The sequence below is a fragment of the Podarcis liolepis genome (assembly GCF_965112155.1).
Source record: "Podarcis liolepis genome assembly, chromosome: 3".
Classification (NCBI taxonomy): Eukaryota; Metazoa; Chordata; class Lepidosauria; order Squamata; family Lacertidae; genus Podarcis; species Podarcis liolepis.
Window position 1 is genome coordinate 10,678,462 of NC_139557.1, and position 6,017 is coordinate 10,684,478.

The 6,017-nt window shown below is 48.8% G+C and overlaps 1 protein-coding gene across 2 annotated transcripts in view; it reads right to left on the reverse strand.

Annotated features, from left to right (window-relative positions):
* The window catches only part of LOC310703545 (uncharacterized protein), a 165,873-nt gene that overhangs the window by 41,738 nt on the left and 118,118 nt on the right, over positions 1-6,017 (reverse strand). The window lies entirely within an intron of this gene.

Sequence of the window (6,017 nt, forward strand, 5' to 3'; positions counted from 1 at the left end):
GCAATTATTTATCTCTCTCATGTCCTTTGTTAGCACTGCCGAAAATCACTGAAATTGCAAATTAGCCATCTGCAGGTGAACGGCCTTTGAGCTAAGCCATTGTATGCTTGTATTCCAATGAAATATATCTATGGGCCGGATTCAACTGAACAGTTGCACTAGCAGAAGTCGGCACAACTAGCCCCACTATCTCAGTGGCGTCTTTCCCTCTTCTGCTCCCTCTGCATGTCATCAGCTCTGAGGGGGTCAAGAAAATCCCCAGCCCAGGAGGAAGGGAGAGAAGATTCCCTCTGAGATATCTGCCTTAACTAAGTATTTCCATATGAACCTACCTGGACCCAGAGATCATCTTCTGAGGCCCTTCTTCATGTGCCTCCTCCTCGAGAGGTCTGGAGGGTGGCAACATGAGAAAGGGCCTTTTTTTGCAGTGGCTCCCTGCTTGTGGAATGCCCCTGCCCAGGAGGTTCAGCTGGTGCCTTCATTATACAGTGGTACCGCAGGATAAGAACTTAATTCGTTCTGGAGGTCTGTTCTTAACCTGAAACTCTTCTTAACCTGAGGTACCACTTTAGCTAATGGGGCCTCCCGCTGCCGCTGTGTCACCAGAGCACGATTTCTATTCTCATCCTGAAGCAAAGTTCTTAACCCGAGGTACTATTTCTGGGTGAGCGGAGTCTGTAACCTGAAGCGTATGTAACCTGAAGTATATGTAACCCGAGATACCACTGTATACCTTTGGATACCAGGCAAAAACATTCCTCTTTAACCAGACCTTTGGCTGATTGGCATCCAATACTCTTTTAAAATATGTTGCAGATGGGGAGGTTGATTGGGTTGTTTCTGTTTTGTTTTTCTATACAGTGGTACCTCGGGTTCAGAACTTAAGTCGTTCTGGAGGTCCATTCTTAACCTGAAACTGTTCTTAACCTGAGGTACCACCTTAGATAATGGGGCCTCCTGCTGCTGCCGTGCCGTCAGCGTGTGATTTCTGTTTACATCCTGAAGCAAAGTTCTTAACCCGAGGTACTATTTCTGGGTTAGCGGAGTCTGTAACCTGAAGCGTCTGTAACCTGAAATGTCTGTAACCCAAGATACCACTGTATTGTGATTTTATGTTGCAACCACCCTGAGAACAGCGGGTACAGGGCGGTATACAAATGTAAAATAATAATAATAATAATAATAATAATAATAATAATAGTCTTTGTTCCTCATCCATTTTGGAGTATGGCTTTTTGAAATTGTAGCTGTATCTATAATGGTCTCAGTGGTTTGACATGTTCAGATAAGATATACTGTGTTTAACATGCCCCCATTAAGAAAAATGTGGAGGATTGCCCAGAGTTGCTGAGCTTTCTTTTGTGGAGGATTGCACAAAGTTGTTGAGTTTCTCATGGGGGGATTGCTGACAGTCACTCACCCACCTGGAGGATGCAATCACTTACGCGTGTTGCAACAGCCTCCTAACGTCTGTCCCCTTGCCAGCAGAATCAGTCTATTGCCTGCCCAATTGCCACAGCAACACACAATCAACACAACCACTTGCCACAGACACCAGTAACACGCTGGAGACCATCTGTGGCTTGCAGCAGCACCCAATCTCACGCCCCACCCCCCAGGCACTACCCATGTATAAGACGACCCCCTATTTTAAACGTAATTTTTAAGTAACGGAACATAGTTCAAAAGAAGTGCCATGGTCAGATCACTTCCTGGTACAACTGGACTTCTCCGCGACTCTTCCCCTCTGCAGCGAGGTGGGACCGATTCGGATGGTCCACCCCCGCCACTTAATGGATCCAATTGGCTTCCAGAGAGTGGTAGGGGATGTTTTATCCCAAGTTGATGGCCTTTCAGCTGATTCCCTGGTGGCCCGCTGGAATGCGTAGTTAACCAGGGCTATTGACTGTCTGGCTCCGAAGTGCCCTCTCCGATTGCATGGAGCCCAGACAGCCCCGTGGTTTTCCCCGGAGCTGAGGGTGATGAAACAATCGTTGAGACGGCTAGAGCGCCGGTGGCGGAAAACTCATTCTGAATCAGACCGGACACGGGCTAGAGCTCAACGTCGAGCCTACCAAGTGGAAATGGCGACAGCGAAGAGGGCCTTCTTCACAGCCTCCATTGCATCTGCAGAAAACGGCAGCAGGAGACTTTTTCAGGTGGTTCACAATCTAGTGGAACCACCTACACCACCGGGGCCTGGTAGGGACCCCAAGATCTCCTGCAATGCTTTTGCAAAGTTTTTTGCAGATAAAGTCGCTCAGATTCAGAAGGAGGTAGACTCCACCGTGGGAGCAGGGCCAGGGTGGGAGAGTGCTAGAGTTCTGTCTAGTCCTGTTACATGGGATCAATTTCAATCTGTTACCTCCGAGGATGTGGACAGGCTGCTTGGACAAGTGAAACCGACCACCTGTCTCCTTGATCCTTGCCCATCCTGGCTGATAAAAGCGAGCCGGGAAGGGCTGGGCGATGGGCTCTGCGGGGTGGTGAATGCTTCCCTCTGTGAGGGAGCCTTCCCAGACCCGCTGAAAGAGGCGGTCATTAAACCGCTTCTTAAAAAAAACATCTTTAGACCCAGCCAATTTGGCCAACTATCGCCCAGTCTCAAATTTACCATTCTTGGGCAAGGTGATTGAGCGGGTGGTTGCCAGACAACTCCAAGCACGCCTGGAGGATGTGGACCATTTGGATCCCTTCCGATTGGGATTCAGGCCTCACCATGGGACTGAAACTGCCTTGGTCGCGCTGGTTGATGATCTCCGGCGGGCTAGGGACAAAGGTGAGAGCTGTTTCCTAGTTCTGCTGGATCTCTCAGCGACACCATCAACCATAACATCCTTCTGGACCGTCTAGATGGGCTGGGAGCTGGGGACACTGTTATACGGTGGTTCCGCTCCTTCCTCCTGGGCCGTGTCCAGAAAGTGGTGGTGGGGGATGAGTGTTCAGACCCCTGGGCTCTCACTTGTGGGATGCCTCAGGGTTCCATCCTCTCCCCCATGCTTTTTAATATCTATATGAAGCCGCTGGGAGAGATCAGGGGGTTTGGGCTGGGTGTTCATCAGTATGCAGATGACACCCAGCTCTACCTCTCCTTTAAATCAGAATCAGTGAAGGTGGTGAAGGTCCTGTGTGAGTGCCTGGAGGCTGTTGGAGGATGGATGGTGGCTAACAGATTGAGGTTGAATCCTGACAAGACAGAAGTACTGTTTTTTGGGGACAGGGGGCAGGCGGGTGTGGGGGATTCCCTGGTCCTGAATGGGGTAACTGTGCCCCTGAAGGACCAGGTGCACAGCCTGGGAGTCATTTTGGACTCACAGCTGTCCATGGAGGCACAGGTTAATTCTATGTCCAGAGCAGCTGTCTACCAGCTCCACCTGGTACGCAGGCTAAGACCCTACCTGCCCGCGGACTGTCTTGCCAGAGTGATGCATGCTCTAGTTATCTCCCGCTTGGACTACTGCAACACGCTCTATGTGGGGCTACCTTTGAAGGTGACCCGGAAACTGCAATTAATCCAGAATGCGGCAGCTAGACTGGTGACTGGGAGTGGCCGCCGGGACCACATAACACCGGTTCTGAGAGATCTGCATTGGCTCCCAGTACGTTTCCGAGCACAATTCAAAGTGTTGGTGCTGACCTTTAAAGCCCTAAACGGCCTCAGTCCAGTATACCTGAAGGAGCGTCTCCACCCCCATCATTTAGCCCGGACACTGAGATCCAGCACCAAGGGCCTTCTGGCGATTCCTTCATTGCGAGAAGTAAGGTTACAGGGAACCAGGCAGAGGGCCTTCTCGGTAGTGGCCCCTCCCCTGTGGAACACCCTCCCAGCAAATGTCAAGGCAATAAACAACTATTTTACTTTTAAAAGTCATCTGAAGGCAGCCCTCTTTAGGGAAGTTTTTAATGTTTGATGCTGTACTGTTTTTAATATCCAATTGGAAGCCGCCCAGAGTGGCTGGGGAAACCCAGCCAGATGGGTGGGGTATAAATAATAAATTATTATTATTATTATAGTCTTATACAGGGAAAAGTACGGTAATTTCATAGTTTATAACACTGATCGTATACAGCAATAATATACATCATACAGAATGTCAAGATGCATGCTCCTTTCACATGTTACTCATGTGTGAGGCATATTGGTGGTTTGGGCCATGTTTCAGCCCCACCTACAACAAGGTCCGTATAGTTAAAGCTATGGTTTTCCCAGTAGTGATGTATGGAAGTGAGAGCTGGACCATAAAGAAGGGTGATCGCTGAAGAATAGACCTTACTATGCATCGATCTGGTATTGCACAACCTCCAGGAATGGTGGAAAAGGGAAGAAGTACAGCTTTGGGCCTCTGCCCAGCTGGAATCTTTCAACATGGTCACCCAGTGAGACCCTGGATAGTTGACTTACACCTTGCCAGGACTCAACTCTGGGGGATTCCCATGGAAGGAGTTTGGGCATGTCCCAATCATGACAGAGTGTCATTCCAACAGCAAGGGCTGAGTGGAATGAGGAACTGGATCCTTGCCCTACTGCCATGGAAACCCAACTTTCTGCTGTAGTTAATAAAGTCTTGGCTTGGTTTTACCCAACACCTGTGTCTCGTCTCAGTTACTTCACCGCTCTTGCAGGGCCTCAGAAGGTGCCTGCCTGGGCAACCCGGCTACCCCTCTGGAAATTGTAATATTTAGTTTATTTACAAATACACAGGTTGAACATAGCTGGAGATGCAGACAAACTATCCAATGCATTGCTTTTGAATCAAATTTCCAGGGAGGCAGCCAGCACCCTGAGGTACCAAACTCTGTATATGCTGTGCGAAGAAGATCAGATCAGAAGAGTCTTAATTTGCATCAGTCACTAGCCATAGCAATAAAATAAAAGAAGATATACTGATGATAGAGGTAAAAACTTAACTATACAAAATACATTTGGGAGGTTTACATCAATAATCAAATAATAGATCTTATTCTAATTGCCTCCACTAAAAACCTTGCAGTTTTTGCTGTCACCTGATCATCTTAATAGAAGGCTGATCGCCAAAGAATTGATGCTTTTGAATTATGGTGCTGAATGAGACTCTTGAGAGTCCCATGGACTGCAAGAAGATCAAACCGATTCATTCTGAAGGAAATCAGCCCTGAGTGCTCACTAGAAGGACAGATCCTGAAGCTGGGAAAGATGGAGGGCACAAGGAGAAGGGGACGGCAGAGGATGACCCGGAAGCTGCACCCCAGCTCCCTCGGCCAGTAAAACGAGATGAGCACCGCAACTCCAGAGTCGGCCACGACTGAACCTAATGGTCAGGGTTCCCTTTACCTTTACAACAACCACTGAGCCTTCTTCCTGCAGCAACCATGTGGTTAGAGAATCTCCCATGCAAGAGCACCTGCTCATGTGTTGGATCTCCATGCAACTGGGAGACCTGTGCAATTGGACACTCCCATGGTTCACAGCCCATACATGCAGGCAAGTGATTCTGCATTGGCATTTTTTTCTAGACAACTATGTCCTACATGCAAGCAATGCATGGAAAGGGCTGGAGCCTTGGTACCTTAAAGTAAAGGGACCCCTGACCATTAGGCCCAGTCATGGCCGACTCTGGGGTTGCGGTGCTCATCTCGCTTTACTGGCCGAGGGAGCCGGCGTACAGCTTCCGGGTCATGTGGCCAGCATGACTAAGCTGCTTCTGGCAAACCAGAGCAGCGCATGGAAACACCATTTACCTTCCCATTTTTTATCTACTTACACTTTGATGTGCTTTCGAACTGCTAGCTTGGCAGGAGCAGGGACTGAGCAACGGGAGCTCACCCCGTCATGGGGATTCGAACCGCCAACCTTCTGATTGGCAAGTCCTAGGCTCTGTGGTTTAACCAGCAGCGCCGCCCGTGTCCCTTAAAGACTAACAAATTCATTGCGGCATCATTTTTTTAAAAGTATCGATATAGTTGCTGATCATTAGATCAAGTCATCACATGTGCAGATGGGAAAAACTGATGTACACACCCCTCTTCAAAGCCACATT